Here is a 23,049-nt window from a genome sequence, read left to right as displayed (position 1 = left end):
AGATAGCGGCTGCTGCAGATCCACAGGTCTTCACCGACCAGAGAAAATAATGCCTTCAAAGGGAGATTTGTAGTTAAAATTCTGCACTGCAGCTAAGATGACTTTCAGGAGAGTATAGTTGATTCACAGTGGTTTTATTCAACGCGTTTCAGGGGTCTCATGCCCCCTTCATCAGGAGATACCAACCTTTGAAGACCAATTCTAACTCCAACACACCCCTAACCCTAACACACCCCTAACCCTAATCCCAATCGTAACCCTAACTTTAGCCCCAACCCTAACCCTAACTTTAGCCCCAACCCTAATGGGAAAATGGAAATACTTTTTTTATTTTATTATTTTTCCCTAACTAAGGGGGTGATAAAGGGGTATTTGATTTACTATTTATAGCGGGTTTTTATGTTTGGCAGATGTCACACACTAAAAGACACTTTTTATTGCAAAAATAGTTTTTGCATCCTCACATTTTGAGAGCTATAATTTTTCCATATTTTGGCCCACAGAGTTTTGGGGGAGGGGCATTTATACTGTTCCGTGTGTGGTAAAATTGATAAGGCAGTTTTATTCTTCGGGTCAGTACGATGACAGTGAGACCTCATTTTTTTAATGTTTTGGCACTTTTATACAATAACTAGATGGAGGCCTGATGCTATTGCATCTGGAGGGTGGTGACTGTGCTGCTCCCATCCTACGCCCTCATCTTGTCATGTGCTGCTCCCATCCTGCGGCCCGATTCTGTAATGTGCTGCTTCCATCCTGCTCCCCCATCCTGTCATGTGCTGCTGCCATCCTGCACCCCCATTCTGTAATGTGCTGCTCCCATCCTGCGCTCCCATTCTGTAATGTGCTGCTCCCATCCATATGCCTGTATGCTGCTCCATAAAGGTTGATGGCCCCCATAAGATGCTCCATAGCATAATATGCCCGTATGCTGCTGCTGCGATTAAAAAAAAAAAATGACATACTCACCTATCGTCGCTGGGCGCCGATTGCATGGGGCCTGAGCAGGCAGTGACATCGGCGCGCTATGGGGGTCAGGTACTGGAGTCGCCACTGGCTCACGCCCCCGGCACTTGCAATATTCACCTGTCCCCGTTCCACCACTTTATTGTTTTTTTAAACATTTTTACAATTATTTTTAAAAAAAATGTATTTCCTTCTAACTTTTACACTTTGTCCCACTATGGGACACTCATTTTGTGCAGGCTGATCGCTTCTATAGCATGCAGATCTACATGCTATAGAAGCTGTCAGCGCTGCAGCTTCTGTACTCTAACCTTAGAGACCTCCTGACATGCACTGCACATGACAGGAAGTCTCTCTGCTCTGGAGACCCGGGTGTCGTCATGACGACATTGGGTCTCCATGGCAGCGATCAAGACCCTGCGGCATGCCAAAGGCTGTCAGCCCCTGTGACTGCTCCGGAACGCTGCGATCATATTTGATTGCAGTGTTCCAGGGGTTAAAGTGCCGGGAGCGGTCCGTGACCGCTCCTGGCACTTAGTGTAGGGTGACAGCTGTGACAATCAGCTGACACCCGACCCCGATCAGCCGCACACCACCCGTGTGCACAGCCGATCAGCTATGACGTACTATCCCATCCATGGTCAGACGGGCCCAGCCCACATGGATGGGATAGTACGTCGGATGTCAGAAAGGGGTTAAATTAGTGACAAAATGTTTAAATGGTGGAGAAAGATTGAACTTGATGGACCGAGGTCTATTTTCAACCTATGTATCTATGCGTGTGTTCACTGAACAATGCAGATTTACCGCATTCAGTTCATTCTATTGATTACATTTCTGTTGCAGAGACTCGCGCCTCCACAAGAGAAATTGACATGCTTCAGATCTGAAAGACGCGCCGCATATCGATTTCCACGGGTGATCCGCAGGCACGCATAGTGGACATGGGATTTCTAGAATTATCTGGCAAACTGTAAGCCCCCAAAGACATGGCCCTCTCCCCTCTGTACCAGTCTGTCATTGCTCACTATAATTTATATTTGTACTTTGAGTGTAACTCCTTCTCATGTGCAGAAACCATGGAAGCAATAGGCTATATAAATAATAACAATAACAAATGTCTGTTATGTACCCCAAGTCTGGTATAAATGAATCCTCTACGATAAATGTGATTTTGTTCTTACTGGCGGGAGATGCTGCGAGGTTTTTTGTTTTAGGAATTATCAATGCCGAACACAGATACACAACGTGTTAATAATGGCTACATGGGCGGCTAATCCACCACATGCTGATCGCACCAAACAGTAAAGCAGATCATATTCAGATTATGCCTCTTACACAACTGGATTGTCAGTGATGTAATGTTCCATACAAAGAATGCATCCGTGGGTCTTTATGGACATATCTGTGGGCCAGTATATAGATATATCTGTCTGCTTTAGGCCACGAGCTCAGAGTGGCACTAATCTGAATTGTGTCACTCATAATAGAGTAATGGGATAAAATGCAACTTTATCAGAGCAGATTCATTCATCATATCTAACACAAATGTCTCCCATATTACAGGGGTCTTCTCCCCTTTCATGCAGTAACATGGTGCTGTATGGAGTGCACACGCCACTCACTATACAACTATGTCCGTGCACTGGGGGTTATCTGCAAACTGCTCAGAGCACAGGAGCGTGAAGATGACTGTGTTCTGAACACTACAGTGATAGCGAAGGTGAGCGGTGATCAGCAGCCTGACATGTGTACTACTAATCCCAGGCTCCAACGCTGTTCTCATCGCTGGAAGAAGTCTCCACTGTGCGGTGGGGACTTTTCCAGAAGTAAGCACAGTGCAGTAGCCTGGGAATAGAAGTACAATGTCAGGCTGCTAATCACCGCTCTGATCACTCGCTGCATCATCCGATCTCAGCTCTTCGCTAGTCATCGTCTCCGTTCCCTGCATCCCAGTATCTCCTGTCACCGCTCACGCTGAACTCTGTGAACGGTGACAGGGGGGAATTATATTTCTCAACGCAGCTGTGAGCTACAAAAAAAAAAATGGTGCCCATCTCCTCCCACAGCTGTATGAACTGGACAGACCAGGGGGCATGCCCAATTAACAGCAGGGAACGCGGCTGGTAGCCGACCGTAGTCTCCTATGCCCAGGGCTGCTGTATTTGTGGTGTATAAGTGTCATGCTCAGACACTTACAAACTAGCAAATAAAAATGACATCCATCAGCAGCTGCAAAAAAAAAAACAACAACTTAAAAAAAAATGTTAAAACACATTTCATTTTGTATTAAAAATAAACTGATTACATAATGAATAATTATCAATACAATAATAAAAATCACGACACCTTCCCTTTAAGTCTCTACCAGAGAGCAGTTACATCACTACAGATTCCAGAGATAAAAGGCAGCTGGAATTTCCAGATAGAATATTATGGGTCCTGTCTGGCCTTATGTGGAAGAAGGAAGCTTTATATTAAATTAAATATTGTTTAAATATTGTAATAACTGAAGCTTAATATGTGCACCCCACCTCCTTAGGGTATGTGTCCACGGTCAGGTTTGCTTCAGGCTTTGGTCAGGATTTTATGCAGGTAAAATCCTGACCAAAAATGCACCTGAGGTCACTGGCAGGTCACCTGCGGTGTTCCTGCGTGTTTTGCTCATTGTAGTAACATGCTGCGTTCTGAAAAAAACGCACCGCATGTGCGTTTTTGCGGGAATTCCGCATGTGTTTTTTAATGCACAGTGGAGACGGGATTTGATTAAATCCCCTCCACTATGCTGTAACATCTGGACGCTGCGTTTTTGACGCTGCGGCTCAACGCTGCGTCAAAAACGCAGCGTTTCCTGAACGTGGACACATACCCTTAGTGAGACACCCCCCATACTGATGATCTCTGAGACAGTAATCACATTAAACAAGCTTAAAAGGTGTTTTTCCTTTCAGTAAGTTAATGTCCCTGGCTGCAGGTTATTATAAAGAAACAAACTGTGCAGTACTCACCTTCCCCAGGTCCATCAGTGAGTCTTCACTGCCACTGCTCCGTGTCTGGTATTGATTGCAGCACTTGGGTGATAGCCAATCAGTGAGCTCAGTGTAGAGCCTCTAACCTCACTGATTGGCTACCACGCTGTCGACATAGCGTCAAAGCCACAGGTAATGCCGCCAGACACTGGGAGCAGCAGCAGTGGAGACTCACTGGTGGACCCGGTGAAGGTGAGTACAGCATGGTTTGTTCTTTATAACTACGTGTGGCCGAGGACATTCATTTACTGACAGGGCGCGACCCCTTTAACTATATAAAATGCTGAGTTTTATCATTCAGGCCATGACAGCTGACATCTTGAGTGTATGGCTGTAGGGTGAGTAGTGTTTGTATAAAAGATCATTATCTATGAATATATAAGCTGAGTATAGCATCATGCGCTGTATATATATATTAATAAACACTGCTCACCCTCCATTGCAGCTGTCCTCTGCGATTACCGCTCCGAGTGATTTCTCCAATTTCAACCAGTAGACTGGAATGTGGCTACAAAAAAACATCTCACAGGGCCGATTTAGACAGGCCGATCACTGCTATTAGGGTATGTGTCCACGATCAGGATTGCATCAGGATTTGGTCAGTATTTTACATCAGTATTTGCAAGCCAAAACCAGGAGTGGAACAATTAGAGGAAAAGTATAATAGAAACATATGCACCACTTCTATATTTATCACCCACTCCTGGTTTTGGCTTACAAATCCTGACGAAATCCTGATGCAATCCTGAACGTGGACACATACCCTTACACAAATGGTGGTCGGCTACATGCAAGTCCATTGGCAGTCACTTACTTGTCTGGTTAAGATTGCCGATCCCTCTTCCATATGGACAGACTGATCTTTAAAGGGGTTGTCCACAACGTCAACCCCAACGTAATCAATTCAGGACCCTAATCAAAATAAAAACTGTGTATACTTAGCTCCCAAAGCAGCGCCGTGCCAGCGATGTCGGCTTTGCTGTTCCTGGAGAGTGACATGACTACTTTTGTCATGTGTCGGCTGCAGCTCAATATTCCGTGATAAAATATTAAAAGTTGCAGCTGACGATTGGCTGCAGCCGGCACGTGGCACAAGTAGTCATGTCCCTCTCCTGGAACCTTACTGACTTCATTGCTGGAATGGCGCTGCTTTGGCAGTAGGCATGTAGCCGACCACCATTTGTGTAATAGCCGTGATCGGCCTGTGTAGATCGGCCCCGAGAGATTTTTTTTGTAGCCACATTCCAGCCTACTAGATGAAATTGGAGCAATCACTCAGAGCGGTAATCATAGAGGACAGCTGCAATGGAGGGTGAGCAGTGTTTATTAATATATATACTCGTATGATGCTATACTGAGCTTATATATTCATGATAAAAGCAGTAGCCGACGATCGGCTGCACATGGCACAAGCCACGTCACTCTCCGGGAACAGCGCCGCGCTGCTTCAGGAGCTGAGTATGCAATGGTTTTATTTTAATCAGGGTCATGAATTGATTAATCTGGGGTTGTCCGGTCGTGGATAACCCCTTTAATTCAATTGTTCTGTGCAATCTTAAAAATAAATAAATAAACCTATCATCTCACCTGACTTGACTTCACGGGACGATTATTCAGAACGTTAATTCCGAATTTTGGCCAGTGTAAATGGGAACTAACTCTAAGGCCGGAGACAGACTAAATGTATGAAAATCGGTCCGAGTCTCCCCGCCGAGAGTCGCACGTATGGTCGTCCGTGTGTAATGTGTTAGCAATGCGATGATGCGATTTTCTCCCACCCATGTATCTGTATGATATGTGTATGGCTTTACATTTCTCTCTGATTTTCCCCATTGAATTAAATGGCTCAATGGGCTGATATTAGTCGCAAGCTACACGGATGGTCCGTGTGGCGTCCGAGTTTTTCTGCCACCCTTTTATTGCAGAGTCTCAGACGATATACGGGTACAATAGCAGCATGCTGCGATTTTACACGCACGTCGAATACGATTGAGAAAAAAATATGGTGATGTGAGCTGCCCCTAGAGTAACACTGGTTCGAGTGCTGTGTGATGTTTTACCGCATTGCACTCGCCCGTATTCTACAGTAGTGTGACGCCGGCCTAAGATTCAGACATCTTGCGCAAATTGGTCCGTGATCGGACTGCAATTTATGGACTGGCCATGGCTCTCCTGACCCGAGCGTGATGGCCACATACAAATACATTAAGATGTCACGCTTTAGTCGGGAGACCCGTGGCTAGTCCGTGCATTAGGGGTCCGTGCTCGCATCGATTTGCACAGAAATCTGCATGAGCCCTAAGGCAGATTCAAATGGCCAATATAAAAATTGGGCTAGTTACATCTTCAAATTGGACAGGTGTATGAGTTGCCTGGTATTATATACATTATTCCGGAAGAATGTCAGCTGTGAATAAAAAAAAAAAAAAATATATATATATATATATATATATATATATATATATATATATACTGTATATATATCGCTCATGTGCACTAGCACGTAGCCTAGACGATCAGCGCGCCTCCCACACGGACAGCACATGCCAAAAATACACCCATTTAATTAAGCACTTATGGGGAACTGCTTAATTATGTGAGTAATCCCGAACGCTAATGTCTGCAAAATGTAGAAGCGAACTTTGCAATGTACTTATATTAAGTGATGCATCATGGTGCAGTAGTGTCATCACTGTGGATTGCCTGTCACTGCTTTTATAGTACAAGAACAAGATCAGTGGGGGACATAAAGGACAAGGGGGAAGCCTGATTAAAAGGATTTCACAAAAATGTGCCCAAAGGTAGGTAGCAAAAAAATAACAATCACTTACCCCTAGAAGCTGCCACTGCTCTGGTGCTCCCCGGAAGTACTAGAAGTGATGATGGCCTGTCCATCAGTCAACTGACCTCTGCAGCCAATCACTTGGCCCCACAGTTGCGACACACAAATGACTGCTGAGGCAGGTGATTGGCTGCAGTGGTCAGGTGACATCATCACTTCTGGTAACAGTAGTGCAGTGGGGGATTCAAGGTGTAAGCAATTATTATTTATTTTATATTTCCTATTTAGGCTAATTTTGTAAAAACCTGGAAAACCGTTTTAAGAATAAGCAATAATATAATACCCAAACATCTCATGAGAAGTGTGGACATTTACCAATCAGTGCCTAAGGAAGTAAATATTGAGCTAAATATCACTTTTGTTAAAGGGATTAACAAAATGTGTGCACAAAAAAATACATCATTGGATTACCCTGTAAGCAATCAAAAGACCCTTTAGGCTGAGCAGCTTTAAAGCTTTCCATCTCAGCCTGCTGTGTATTATAGTTCCCCAGGATCTGCAGAGCCACATGTTGCCTAAAACTAAGGCACCTTATATCATGATGTTGTATAAAAGACATATATGACGATACATTCATTACAAACGCAGCACTTTGCCACCTATGTCCGGACTAGCTCTGCTACAAGACAAAGGGGTTACCAACAATAACAAAAATAATCATTTAAGACCCATTGAAAAAAAGTTTAGAAAATTTATTCATTCCAAACTGAAAAGGGAATGTCACTAAAATGTACATAGAAATTCCAAAAATCTTACAAAACTTGAAAAATAGGAAGTATATTAATAAATACTGAGCTGCAACACAGAAGAAAGGAGCCATCGCCATGCTGCTGCCCCACCCCCTCCGCCCAGACTGATACAAAGTCTCCACAACAAGGCGACATAGTAAACACAATGTAGCAAAATAGACACTTCCTGTACAGGTCGCTTCACCGGAGACATCTGTGATCGCTCTGACACAGGATCAATAGCACATGGAGCAGGTTATTGTTGGGGGCTACACAAAACAAACCGTAAGGCCTGGAGTCTGCGGGTACTGTGAAGGTTTAAAGTGCAGGAGGGGGTCTCAGGCCCCTGGTGTGGTGGTCATAGCTGAGGAGGAGGACCAAGGTTTTAAGTTCTTCTTCTCAAGGGTGAATGAAGGCCTGAGGAAATCTTCTCAGAGGTGGAGGACATCTTAAGGATGGTCTCAGGCCCCTGGTGTAGTCATAGCTGGGGGAGGGGGTGTCAAGGTCTGAAAGGTGAAGGCCTCAGGGGTTCTTCTCAGAAGTGAAGGACATCTTAAGGATGGTCTCAGGCCCCTGATTTAGTCAACGCTGGAAGGAAGGAGTCAAGGTCTGAAGGTTGAAGGCCTCAGGGGATCTTCTCAAAGGTGGAGGACATCTTAAGGATGGTCTCAGCCCCATGGTGTAGTCAAAGCTGGAGGAGGGTGTCATCATCTGAACGATGAAGGCCTCAGGGCATCTCCGTTAAAATGGAGTGGTCCAAAATGCGGGAAGGGTCAAGGTTTTTAGGTTCATCTCAGAGAGGAAGGCCTCAGGGATTTATCTCAGCAATGGGGTCAGAACGTCCTTCTCCTTAGGGCTAGGATTCCATCACCTCCAGGTTTTGAGATCAGGAGTTCTGTTCAATGTACATTTTGGACAGGGAAAGAGCCATAGACTTGGCCAGCTCTTGGTCCCGGTGTCTTTGGGCCTGGTTCTGCTTGCTCCAGCTCTCGTACTCCGGGTTGGGCAGGGGCTCCTGAAACACAGCATCATAGTGACCATTGCTGAGCCAGCTGAGCCAGATGCTGGGCCTGCAGGGGTCCTCTTCTCCGAGGTGGTGCACCATGGTGGACACGGTGGGGCACTCCAGGCGGCCTCCTGTGGTCAGGTGAATGTTGATGTTGAGCATCTGGCTCATGGCGAGTAATTCCGGATATCCAGCCCAAGAGCCGTCCTGGGCCGCGTTGATCAGGAACTCCCCGATGTCCCCCTCGATGATGAGGTTGAAGGTGTCCAGGTGGTCGGCCACATGGTGCACGGTGCGCTCCCGGAGCTCGGAGTGCAGGCTCTGATCGCCGTACACGGCCTTGCTGACCGCCCGGTACAGGCAGTTACCGTCGGGGATAACGTGGAAGCGGTAACGATTATTGTCCCGGAGATACTTGTCCTGCTTCTCCAGCTCGGCCAAGTGCAGGGCCAGGCGCTCCTGGGGGGAGTCTGCGGGGCCCCGGGGGCCCTGATCGGAGGGGCCGGGGAGCCAGTACTGGCCACTCTCCTCCGGCGATGCCGGCCTGATGCTTTCCTGCTGCACCATGTCGCTCAGCCAAGTACGCAGGTCCGGAGGGGAGGAGGACGGCGGCGGCTCCTGGCTCTGCTGGAGCTGGGGTGCAGAGAACTGCATGCTGTGCCCCGGCCCCCCAAAACTTGGCTGGAGGAGGCGGATGGGCACGATCCTCTCCGGGCTGCACATGGGTCTGAAGTGGGTGTGATCGCTGCCGTGTGCCTGGGGGAGGTAGGAGAAGGCGGGCATGGTGCAGGAGGAGCTGTGTGCGGCTGTCCCCGGCCCGCACCGTGTATATACACACAGGGGACCTGGAAATAGCCCATGTCATCAGAGGGCACAAATAGCATGGGCACGATCTGCTGCATCACCCACACTGGGGGGAAATACCTGCACTGAGCATCATCAGCTCCATGGTGCCCACACATTCCCCACTAGTGCCCCAAACCTGCAGATAACGCTCACATTTGCGTTGTGCGCCGCAGCGTCGGCGCCGCAGCGCACAACGCAAACAAAACCGCGGCAAAACGCACGCTAAAACGCTGCGTTTTGCGCCGCATGCGTCGTTTTTGCCCGCAAGTTGGACGCAAAAAAAAATGCAACTTGAAGCGTTTCTTGCGTCCAACGCTTGCGGCCATGCGGCGCAAAACGCAGCACAACGCATGTCCATGCGCCCCCATGTTAAGTATAGGGGCGCATGACGCATGCGGCGCCGCTGCGGCGCCCGACGCTGCGGCGCTGACCGCAAATGTGAACGTAGCCGTACGTTCACATTTGCGGTCAGCGCCGCAGCGTCGGGCGCCGCAGCGTCGCCGCATGCGTCATGCGCCCCTATATTTAACATGGGGGCGCATGGACATGCGTCGCACTTGCGTTTTGCGCCGCATGCGTCACTGCGGCGCCCGCGTCCGGGCGCAGAGGACGCAGCAAGTTGCATTTTTGCTGCGTCCAAAATCAATGAAAAAAAGGACGCATGCGGCGCAAAACGCAGCGTTGTGCATGCGTTGTGCTGCGTTTTTGTTTGCGTTGTGCGTTGCGGCGCCGACGCTGCGGCGCACAACGCAAATGTGAACGTAGCCTTACAGGGCTGTGACGGGCCATACTGCGCCCTAGTATTGCCCCTCTGCTTCACATCTGGACCTGCAGGTCGCAGTCCTCTTACTGCCTATGACTGGAATAGTCCAACGAGAATCAGGAATGAAGGCAAAGGTGAGTTTATAGTTAAAGGGTTATTCCCAAGAAGAAAGGAAGTCATCCCCTATCCTATCACTGATCATTGGGGTCCTACTGCTGGGGCCCCTAAGTGATACAAGAGAATGGGGCTGGGAACTGGGCTTGCCCTGGCTTGAGTGGAGGTGCAGGTGCTCGACCTCCGCTCCATGCGTTGTCTATGGAGCTGCTGGAGATAGCCATATCCTCTACTCGGCTTTAGGCATGGGTAACACCAGTGTATACTCTCTCATCGGAGAGAATCGAGCCAACTCAAATCAGTCAACAACGCATGCTTTTCCAGCATCTCTAGGGTTGGGTCAAAGGTGTCAAATCCCCAATATGAGGTAGGGTATGGACACAGACGACCACCTTAAAGAGAACCTGTTATCTGATTCATGATGCTGAAATCACAAGGATCAGACATTGGCTGCACAATTGCTGTTGTGTTTTCCTCCGAAACGCTGCTGTGATCACAGAAAACCACCCAGTGAAGGAGTCAGGTCAGAGACTAGGACAGGTCAGTGGGGTAAGGAGTTAAGTGAGGGCCTAGGGTGGGTCAGTGGGTTCAGAACTCAAGTAAGGGCCTAGGACAGGTCAATGGGGTCAGGAGTCAGGTAAGGGCCTAGGACAGGTCAGTGGGGTAAGGAGTCAGGTAAGGACCAAGGACAGGTCAGTGGGGTAAGGAGTCAGGGAAGGGCCAAGGACAGGACAGTGGGGTAAGGAGTCAGGGAAGGGCCAAGGACAGGTCAGTGGGGTAAGGAGTCAGGGAAGGGCCAAGGACAGGTCAGTGGGGTAAGGAGTCAGGGAAGGGCCAAGGACAGGTCAGTGGGGTAAGGAGTCAGGTAAGGGCCAAGGACACGTCAGTGGGGTAAGGAGTCAGGTAAGGGCCTAGGACAGGTCAATGGGGTCAGGAGTCAGGTAAGGGCCTAGGACAGGTCAGTGGGGTAAGGAGTCAGGTAAGGACCAAGGACAGGTCAGTGGGGTAAGGAGTCAGGGAAGGGCCAAGGACAGGTCAGTGGGGTAAGGAGTCAGGGAAGGGCCAAGGACAGGTCAGTGGGGTAAGGAGTCAGGGAAGGGCCAAGGACAGGTCAGTGGGGTAAGGAGTCAGGTAAGGGCCAAGGACACGTCAGTGGGGTAAGGAGTCAGGTAAGGGCCTAGGACAGGTCAATGGGGTCAGGAGTCAGGTAAGGGCCTAGGACAGGTCAGTGGGGTAAGTCAGGTAAGGGCCAAGGACAGGTCAGTTGGGTAAGGAGTCAGGTAAGGGCCAAGGACAGGTCAGTTGGGTAAGGAGTTAGGTAAGGGCCAAGGACAGGTCAGTGGGGTAAGGAGTCAGGTAAGGGCCTAGGACAGGTCAATGGGGTCAGGAGTCAGGTAAGGGCCTAGGACAGGTCAGTGGGGTAAGGAGTCAGGTAAGGGCCTAGGACAGGTCAGTGGGGTAAGGAGCCAGGTAAGGGCCTAGGAAATGTGAGTATGATACGTTTTTTATTATTATTTTAACTCTTCCTGGACCTCCATTTATTATGAGATCTTATAAAAAATGGTAATCAGGGCGTTTTTTATTCAAAATTAAATAAGTTGTCCACTACTTGGACAACTCCTTCTCATACCCCTCGCTTGGCCCCGATAACGTAATAAAGCTTATACTCACCTCCTGTGCCTGTGTCGTTCCCGCAGTGTCATCACTTGCTCTTCCCAGGGCTCCATTGCGGTTGTTGTGACACATGACCCCGGCACCCTATCAGTGCTGCTGTCACTGTCCCCGCCTCCTGTAGATTTGGGCAGGAAGAGGAAGTGAGGTCAGCTGCAGCCCGGACTTCCTCTTCATGTTCGATTTGTCCGAACGAAGGCGGGGACAGTGATGCTAGATCTGATTGGGTGATGGGGTCATGTGTCATACAACCACACGGGAGCCCGGGACTGTTAGTGCCAACACCGCTGGAACGGCGCTGTCGTGGGAGGTGGGTATAGACGTTATTATTCTATCGGGGCCACACACTGACATCAAGCAGGGGCCGTCCTAGTAGTGGAGAGTTCCTTTAATTTATTCAAGTTGAATCAAATCTGACAATGGATTGGAATAAACTTCAGTGGCCTCTACCTCCAGGTGCCATAGCAAGTGCAGAATCCTTAAAGGGGTCGCACACAGCCTCTCGTCCCCACATTGGTGACCATCTGCAAGTGCCACACATGCGCCTGTGCTAAGCACCGACCATACTGTCACCTCAGTGTCTGCTGTAGCCACAAGGCAGTGCCCAACCACTCTAAATGTTGTTCTTGTTGCCCATAACAACCAGTTACTTCCCCACAGATGTTTACAAACTGACAGCTTGTCTGGTTGTTTACTTGCCGCCTCATCAGCATAGCGCAGTGACTGACCCTGCACGGAGCTGACAAGTCACCTGATCACGTCCGCAGTCCGCACTCACACTAACCAGTTTTTTCTAGAATACTACGCGCCACGCCCCCTCAGTGACGTCACCACGAACCACCCAGCACCTCCTACCCTTCTAACGCTCTGTTTACGTTTAGATCGGTGACGTCATCACGCAGCTGCCATCTTAGAACGCGGGAGATTCCCAGTCTGTTTACTGCCTTGGTTGGAGCAGCACAGCCCCGCCCTTCGTTGACGGACGAAGTGACGCCTCCTAAGTGACGTCACAGTAGTGTGTAGGTCTGTCATGTGATTGACGATTTTTGTTGGCACTTGGCAGTGGCACTAGCACTAGTCAGCGCCACCGCAGCTGTTGCGGTTTTGGCGGGAATTGTGAGGAGAGTTTTGTAAACGTCTATTTCGGGCTGTGAAGTAAAGCTCGGCTCCGCTGTCTCCTCAGTCATGGCGGTTATTTCGGGCTGTGAGGTAAAGCTCGGCTCTGGTGTCTCCTCAGTCATGGCGGTTATTTCGGGCTGTGAGGTAAAGCTCGGCTCTAGTGTCTCCTCAGTCATGGCGGTTATTTCGGGCTGTGAGGTAACGCTCGGCTCCGCTGTCTCCTCAGTCATGGCGGTTATTTCGGGCTGTGAGGTAAAGCTCGGCTCTGGTGTCTCCTCAGTCATGGCGGTTATTTCGGGCTGTGAGGTAACGCTCGGCTCCGCTGTCTCCTCAGTCATGGCGGTTATTTCGGGCTGTGAGGTAAAGCTCGGCTCTAGTGTCTCCTCAGTCATGGCGGTTATTTCGGGCTGTGAGGTAACGCTTCCCGCCGAGGTCAGGATGACCGCTCACTGACGGCCATTATGGACCTGAGCTGGAAGTGACTGATGGCTGGGGGCCTGGGCGACCACCGGTCACAAAACATGGCGATTTAACCTCTTAATTACCGACAATTTTTTTTTTCCTCCTTTTCAAAGGGGAGAAAAATCCACCTGATGGTTACGGAAAAACAAAACACTGATTAGTTACTTGCCCCACAAACACGTCAGTATTTTTTTTTCCAAAGCCATCATGTGGATTTTAAGCTGATTTAATAAGTAATAAAGTTTGTAGATTTTTTTTTTTATTCCAGGTGGATGAGCCATTCCTCCCCTCCTTATTTCACTATATACAGCGATTCTGTGACATCATTATAAGGGGAGAATAATAAAAACAGTGAAAAGTAAAGAAAAAAAAAAAGTTCAAATCACCCGCCTTTTGATCCATTAAATATAATAAAACATACACATATTTGGTGTCACTGTGGTCAGAAAAGTCATTTTTCAAAATCTAAAAATAACCCAATCGTCAAACACCGTAAAGTAAAAATATTCAAGAACTCCCAAATTGTTTTTTTCATCTGCTGCAGCACCATAAAAATGCTGTAACAAGTGATCAAAATGTCATATGTATCCAAAAGTGGTATCAATAAAAACATCTCACCCTCCACATAATAAGCCATTGCACAGATCTATTGATTGAAAACAAATGAAAATGTTACGGGTCTTGGAAAATTACAATACAGCCCAATGAAAACAAAATCAAACTTTATATTTTCACCACTAAAATAAAAAACAAACCAGACGTGATTGGTATCGCCGTAATCATACCATAAGCAGAATCTACTGCGAGGCTATTTTACCTCGAAATGTGCACCTTTAAAAACAATGTCCGAATTGCCTGAGTTTTTTCCACACTTTCTCTCCACTTGGAATTTTTTTTCCCTGTTTTTCAGTATACTATGTGGTAAAAGTAATGGTGTCAATCAAAAATACAACTTCCTGCAAAAAACAAGTTCTCAGGATGTCCATGTGGATAAAAAAGGTATGGCTCTGGGAAAAGGGGGAGGAAAAACAACAATTAAAGTTGGGAAGGCGTTACCCCTGTCAGTGATGTACAGCACCATTTAAAGGGAACTTGTCACCAAGTTTTCCCAACAAAAACTATGGGCACCACCTTTTAACCCCTAACCCCCAGAGCTTTTTTTGGTTTTGTGTTTTCATTTTTCGCTCCCCTTTTTCCCAGAGCCATAACATTTTTATTTTTCCGTCTATATGGCTATGGGAGGGCTTATTGGCACAACTCGATCACCTCTGTTACATAGGAGCGATGGTCAGATTGCCTCTAGCAGATTTACTCACTTGCTATGAGCGCCGACCACTGGGTGGCGCTCACAGCAAGCTGGCACTGACAACCATAGAGGTCTCCAGGAAACCTCAGGTTGTCATGCCAACATTCTGGTAACGCACGATCGCGTGATGGGGGTCAGCAGTGTGTGTATTTCCGATGGCCAGAAGCGTGATTTAAAGGGCCACTGTCACCCCCCTCCAGCCGTTATAAACTAAAAGAGCCACCTTGTGCAGCAGTAATGCTGCATTCTAACAAGGTGGCTCTTTTAGTTTTAGGTTCAAGTATACCCCAAAAAAAGCGATTTGATACTTAGCCACCATTGCTGTCTCTAGCCAGGGAGGCGGCTCCTCACTCCCCAGCTCGAAACGCTCCTCTGCCGTCACTCACATCTTCTTGGTCTTTCTGCGCTGCCCCCTCAGCGCTGTTTACATTTTCAAACCGGCGCCTGCGCTGTGTAGTACTGTTCTGCGCAGGCGCAGTAAGCTCTGGCCATCTGCCGTCCAAGCCAGGCTTGCACACTGCGCCTGCGCGGCAGTGCGGCCACCCACCTTTGGAATCCCAGCCCCGCACTGTGTTATGCATTATGCACAGTGCGGGGCTGGGATTCCTGGGCATGCGCACGGCGTGTTTCACCCTGTCAGCCCGGTCCCCCGCCTTACTGCGTCTGGATACAGTATACAGCTGATCGTGCCTCCTCCTCCTAGCAATCGCCGGGCAAGAAGCAACTGTGGAAACTTGCCTGCTAGGTGGTGTGTGTTGTGTCTAGGTGTGTTATTTATGTGTCTGGATCTGTTAATAAATTGTGGGTGATCTTTACCCACCTAGCAGGCAAGTTTCCACAGTTGCTTCTTGCCCGGCGATTGCTAGGAGGAGGAGGCACGATCAGCTGTATACTGTATCCAGACGCAGTAAGGCGGGGGACCGGGCTGACAGGGTGAAACACGCAGTGCGCATGCCCAGGAATCCCAGCCCCGCACTGTGCATAATGCATAACACAGTGCGGGGCTGGGATTCCAAAGGTGGGTGGCCACACTGCTGCGCAGGCGCAGTGTGCAAGCCTGGCTTGGACGACAGACGGCCAGAGCTTACTGCGCCTGCGCAGAACAGTACTACACAGCACAGGCACCGGTTTGAAAACGTAAACAGCGCTGAGGGGGCGGCGCAGAAAGACCAAGAAGATGTGAGTGACGGCAGAGGAGCGTTTCGAGCTGGGGAGTGAGGAGCCGCCTCCCTGGCTAGAGACAGCAATGGTGGCTAAGTATCAAATCGCTTTTTTGGGGGTATACTTGAAACTAAAAGAGCCACCTTGTTAGAATGCAGCATTACTGCTGCACAAGGTGGCTCTTTTAGTTTATAACGGCTGGAGGGGGGTGACAGTGGCCCTTTAAATGCCGCTGTCAAGTTTGACAGCAGCATTTACCTGGTTAACCCCTTCCCGACCTTTGATGCCACGTAGGCGTCATGAAAGTCGGTGCCAATCCGACCTGTGACGCCTATGTGGCGTCATGGAGGGATCGCGTCCCTGCAGATCGGGTGAAAGGGTTAACTCCAATTTCACCCAACGTGCAGTGTTATGACCCCAATGGCAGAGGGTCTCAGAAATATTTACTAAGTCTGCAAACACAAAAACGAGCTCATAGGGCAGTGGTAACTGGGCTGACCATATATCTAATCCTAGCACCACAAATAACAGCAGCCGGGGAACGTGCCTACGTTGATTCTAGACGTCTCGCGCCAGCCGGAGAACTAACTAACCCTAGAAGGGAAAAGAAAGACCTTTCTTGCCTCCAGAGAAAAGACCCCAAAAGTTGGATACAAGCCCCCAACAAATAATAACGGTGAGGTAAGAGGAAAAGACAAACGTAAGAATGAGCTAGGTATTTAGCAAAGAGAGGCCCACTAGCTAATAGCAGAATATAGTAAGATAACTTATATGGTCAGCAAAAACCCTATCAAAAATATCCACGCTGGAAATTCAAGAACCCCCGAACCGTCTAACGGCCCGGGGAGAGAACACCAGCCCCCTAGAGCTTCCAGCAAGGTCAGGAATCACATTTAGTACAAGCTGGACAAAAATGAGCAAGCAAATAACCCAAAAAACAAAGAAGCAGGACTTAGCTTAATTTAGCACGAACCGGGACCAGCAGATAGGAGCAAACAGAAAGGATCTGATTACAACGATGCCAGGCACTGGACTAAGGATCCAGGAAGTTTATATAGCAACACCCCTGGACTAACGGCCCAGGTGGGTGCAAACTGAGGGAAGAAACTCCCAGAGTAATATCACTAGTAACAACAAGAGGGAGCCAAAAAGTCTAATTTACAACAGTACCCCCCCCTTAAGGAGGGGTCACCGAACCCTCACCAAGACCACCAGGGCGATCAGGATGAGCAGCGTGAAAGGCACGAACTAAATCGGCCGCATGCACGTCAGAGGCAACCACCCAGGAATTATCCTCCTGACCATAGCCCTTCCACTTGACCAGATACTGAAGTCTCCGTCTGGAGAGACGAGAATCCAAGATCTTCTCCACCACGTACTCCAACTCGCCCTCAACCAACACCGGAGCAGGAGGCTCAGCAGAAGGAACCACAGGCACAACGTAGCGTCGCAACAAGGACCTATGGAACACGTTGTGAATGGCAAACGACACCGGAAGATCCAAGCGAAAGGACACTGGATTAAGGATTTCCAATATCTTGTAAGGACCGATGAAGCGAGGCTTAAATTTAGGAGAGGAGACCTTCATAGGAACAAATCGAGAAGACAGCCACACCAAATCCCCAACACGAAGTCGGGGACCCACACCGCGGCGGCGGTTGGCAAAACGCTGAGCCTACTCTTGTGACAATTTTAAGTTGTCCACCACATGATTCCAGATCTGCTGCAACCTATCCACCACAGAATCTACCCCAGGACAGTCAGAAGGCTCCACATGTCCCGAGGAAAAACGAGGATGGAAACCAGAGTTGCAGAAAAATGGCGAAACCAAAGTAGCGGAACTAGCCCCATTATTAAGGGCAAACTCAGCCAACGGCAAGAAGGTCACCCAATCATCCTGATCTGCCGAAACAAAACACCTCAAATAAGCCTCCAGAGTCTGATTAGTTCGCTCCGTTTGTCCATTAGTCTGAGGATGAAAGGCAGACGAGAACGACAAATCAATGCCCATCCTAGCACAAAAGGATCGCCAGGACCTGGAAACAAACTGGGATCCTCTGTCAGACACAATATTCTCAGGAATGCCGTGTAAGCGAACCACATTCTGAAAGAACACAGGAACCAGATCGGAAGAGGAAGGCAGCTTAGGCAAAGGCACCAAATGGACCATTTTCGAAAAGCGATCACATACCACCCAGATGACAGACATACCCTGAGACACCGGGAGATCAGAAATGAAATCCATGGAAATGTGTGTCCAAGGCCTCTTCGGGACAGGCAAGGGCAAGAGCAACCCGCTGGCACGAGAACAGCAAGGCTTAGCTCGAGCACAAGTCCCACAGGACTGCACAAATGACCGCACATCCCGTGACAAGGAAGGCCACCAAAAGGACCTAGCCACCAGATCTCTGGTGCCAAAAATTCCCGGATGACCTGCCAACACCGAGGAATGAACCTCGGAAATGACTCTGCTGGTCCACTTATCAGGAACAAACAGTCTGTCAGGTGGACAAGAGTCAGGTCTACCAGCCTGAAATCTCTGCAACACGCGTCGCAAATCAGGAGAAATGGCTGACAAAATAACTCCCTCTTTAAGAATACCAACTGGTTCTGCGACTCCAGGAGAGTCAGGCACAAAGCTCCTTGAAAGAGCATCAGCCTTCACATTCTTTGAACCTGGTAAATACGAGACCACAAAGTCAAAACGGGAGAAAAACAATGACCAGCGGGCCTGTCTAGGATTCAGGCGTTTAGCAGACTCGAGATACATCAAATTTTTGTGATCAGTCAAGTCCACCACACGATGCTTAGCACCCTCGAGCCAATGACGCCACTCCTCAAATGCCCACTTCATGGCCAGCAACTCCCGATTGCCAACATCATAATTCCGCTCAGCAGGCGAAAACTTCCTAGAGAAGAAAGCACATGGTCTCATTACCGAGCAACCAGGGCCTCTCTGTGACAAAACCGCCCCTGCCCCAATCTCAGAAGCATCCACTTCGACCTGAAAGGGAAGTGAGACATCAGGCTGGCACAAAACAGGCGCCGAAGTAAACCGGCGTTTCAACTCCTGGAACGCCTCCACGGCTGCAGGAGCCCAGTTAGCAACATCAGAACCTTTCTTGGTCATATCCGTCAAAGGTTTAACAACGCTAGAAAAATTAGCGATAAAACGACGGTAGAAGTTAGCAAAACCCAAGAACTTCTGAAGACTCTTAACTGACGTGGGTTGAGTCCACTCATGAATAGCTCGGACCTTGACTGGGTCCATCTCCACAGCAGAAGGGGAAAAAATAAACCCCAAAAAGGGAACCTTCTGTACTCCAAAGAGACACTTTGAGCCCTTAACAAACAAAGCATTCTCACGCAAAACCTGAAACACCATCCTGACCTGCTCCACATGTGAGTCCCAATCTTCAGAGAAAACCAGAATATCATCCAGATAAACAATCATAAATTTATCCAGATACTTCCGGAAAATATCATGCATAAAGGACTGAAACACTGAGGGAGCATTAGAGAGCCCAAAAGGCATCACCAAGTACTCAAAATGACCTTCGGGCGTATTAAATGCAGTCTTCCATTCATCTCCTTGCTTAATGCGCACAAGGTTGTACGCACCACGAAGATCTATCTTGGTGAACCACTTGGCACCTTTAATCCGGGCAAACAAGTCCGACAACAGAGGCAAAGGATACTGAAATTTAACAGTGATTTTATTCAGAAGCCGATAGTCAATACAAGGTCTCAAAGATCCGTCCTTCTTGGCCACAAAAAAGAATCCCGCACCGAGAGGGGAAGAGGATGGACGGATATGCCTCTTCTCCAGAGACTCCTTGATATACGAACGCATTGCGGCATGCTCAGGTACAGACAGATTAAATAATCTTCCCTTAGGAAATTTACTACCTGGAATCAAATCTATGGCGCAGTCACAGTCCCTATGAGGAGGCAGAGCACCGGATCTGGACTCGCTGAACACATCCTGATAATCAGACAAATACTCAGGAACTTCCGAAGGAGTAGAGGAAGCAATAGACACCGGCGGGGAATCAGCATGAATTCCCTGACAGCCCCAACTTGACACAGACATTGCCTTCCAATCCAAGACTGGATTGTGGGTCTGTAAACATGGCAGCCCCAAAACGACCAAATCATGCATTTTATGCAGAACAAGAAAACGAATCACCTCCCGATGTTCAGGAGTCATGCACATGGTTACCTGCGTCCAAAACTGCGGTTTATTTTCCGCCAATGGCGTAGCATCAATACCTCTCAGAGGAATAGGATTTACCAACGGTTCAAGAACAAAACCACAGCGCTTGGCAAATGACAGATCCATAAGACTCAGGGCAGCACCTGAATCCACAAACGCCATAACAGGGTAAGAAGACAATGAGCAAATTAAAGTCACAGACAAAATAAATTTAGGTTGCAAATTACCAATGGCGACAGGACTAACAACCCTTGTTAGGCGTTTAGAGCATGCTGATATAACATGTGTAGAATCACCACAGTAAAAACACAACCCATTCTGACGTCTATGATTTTTCCGCTCATTTCTAGTCTGAATTCTATCACATTGCATTAAATCAGGTGTTTGTTCAGACAACACCACCAGAGGATTAGCGGTTTTGCGCTCCCGCAAACGCCGGTCAATTTGAATAGCCAGCGCCATGGAATCATTCAGACTTGTAGGAATGGGGAAACCCACCATCACATTCTTAATGGCTTCAGAAAGGCCATTTCTGAAATTTGCGGCCAGAGCACACTCATTCCACTGAGTAAGCACGGACCATTTCCGAAATTTTTGGCAATACACTTCAGCTTTATCCTGGCCCTGAGAAATAGCCAGCAAGGCTTTTTCTGCCTGAACTTCAAGATTGGGTTCCTCGTAATGCAATCCGAGCGCCAGAAAAAACGCATCAATATTTGCCAATGCCGGATCTCCTGGCGCTAGCGAGAAAGCCCAATCCTGAGGGTCGCCCCGTAAAAAAGAAATAACAATTTTAACTTGCTGAGCTGAATCTCCAGATGAATGGGGTCTCAGAGAAAGAAACAATTTACAATTATTCTTGAAATTCCTAAACCTAAATCGGTCTCCAGAAAACAGTTCAGGAATAGGTATTTTAGGTTCAGACATAGGACTACTGGTAACAAAATCTTGTATGCCCTGCACATGAGCAGCAAGCTGGTCTACACTTGTAATCAAGGTCTGGACATTCATGTCTGCAGCAAGCACAAGCCACTCAAAGGTAAAGGGGAGAAAGAGAGGAAAAAAAAAAAAAAATCAGAATTTCCTTTCTTATTATCCCACTTCTGCAATGCATAAACATTCAATGTTGGCCTGGCATACTGTTATGACCCCAATGGCAGAGGGTCTCAGAAATATTTACTAAGTCTGCAAACACAAAAACCAGCTCATAGGGCAGTGGTAACTGGGCTGACCATATATCTAATCCTAGCACCACAAATAACAGCAGCCGGGGAACGTGCCTACGTTGATTCTAGACGTCTCGCGCCAGCCGGAGAACTAACTAACCCTAGAAGGGAAAAGAAAGACCTTTCTTGCCTCCAGAGAAAAGACCCCAAAAGTTGGATACAAGCCCCCAACAAATAATAACGGTGAGGTAAGAGGAAAAGACAAACGTAAGAATGAGCTAGGTATTTAGCAAAGAGAGGCCCACTAGCTAATAGCAGAATATAGTAAGATAACTTATATGGTCAGCAAAAACCCTATCAAAAATATCCACGCTGGAAATTCAAGAACCCCCGAACCGTCTAACGGCCCGGGGGGAGAACACCAGCCCCCTAGAGCTTCCAGCAAGGTCAGGAATCACATTTAGTACAAGCTGGACAAAAATGAGAGCAAGCAAATAACCCAAAAAACAAAGAAGCAGGACTTAGCTTAATTTAGCACGAACCGGGACCAGCAGATAGGAGCAAACAGAAAGGATCTGATTACAACGATGCCAGGCACTGGACTAAGGATCCCGGAAGTTTATATAGCAACACCCCTGGACTAACGGCCCAGGTGGGTGCAAACTGAGGGAAGAAACTCCCAGAGTAATATCACTAGTAACCACAAGAGGGAGCCAAAAAGTCTAATTCACAACAGTGCAGGGACAGGGGGAGTGGTGCTTCAAACCAGGGGGGGTGGCTTCAACCCCCCATGGCTACGATCGCTCTGATTGGCTGTTGAAAGTGAAACAGCCAATCAGAACAATCTAATATTTCACCTATGAAAATTGGTGAAATATTACAATCCAGCCATGGCCGATGCTGCAATAGCATCTGCCATGGCTGGAGACCCCAATCTGCCCCCGCTCACCGCCACCGATCTCCTCTCCGTCCTGTCCACTCCCCCCGTCCTCCTGTCTGCTCCCCTGTGCTCCGATCCCACCCCCCCCATACTTACCGAGCTCCAATGTCCCTCCTGGTGTCCATCCGTCTTCTCCATGGGCGCCGCCATCTTCCAAAATTGACGGGCACATGCGCAGTGCGCCCGCCGAAACTGCCAGCCGCCAGATTCTTTCCAGGTACATTTTGATCGCTGTGATAGGTTCTATCACAGCGATCAAAATAAAAAAAATAGTAAATAAACCCCCCCTTTATCACCCGCATAGGTAGGGAACATAAAAAAATAAAGAAAATATATTCATTTTTATTTTTCCACTAGGGTTAGGCCTAGGGTTGCACTTAGGGTTAGGGCTAGGGTTGCACTTAGGGTTAGGGTTGCACTTAGGGTTGCACTTAGCGTTAGGGTTGCACTTAGCGTTAGGGTTGCACTTAGGGTTAGGGTTGCACTTAGAGTTGCACTTAGGGTTAGGGTTGCAATTAGGGTTAGGGTTGCAATTAGGGTTGGGGTTGCAATTAGGGTTGGGGTTGCAGTTAGGGTTGCAATTAGGGTTAGGGTTGCAATTAGGGTTGGGGTTGCAATTAGGGTTAGAATTAGGGTTAGAGTTGCAATTAGGGTTAGGGTTACAATTAGGCTATGTGCACACGGTGCGGATTTGGCTGGGGATCCGCAGCGGAT

This window comes from Ranitomeya variabilis, chromosome 6 (genome assembly GCF_051348905.1).
Source record: "Ranitomeya variabilis isolate aRanVar5 chromosome 6, aRanVar5.hap1, whole genome shotgun sequence".
Taxonomy (NCBI): domain Eukaryota; kingdom Metazoa; phylum Chordata; class Amphibia; order Anura; family Dendrobatidae; genus Ranitomeya; species Ranitomeya variabilis.
Note: the sequence above shows the minus strand (reverse complement) of the source record.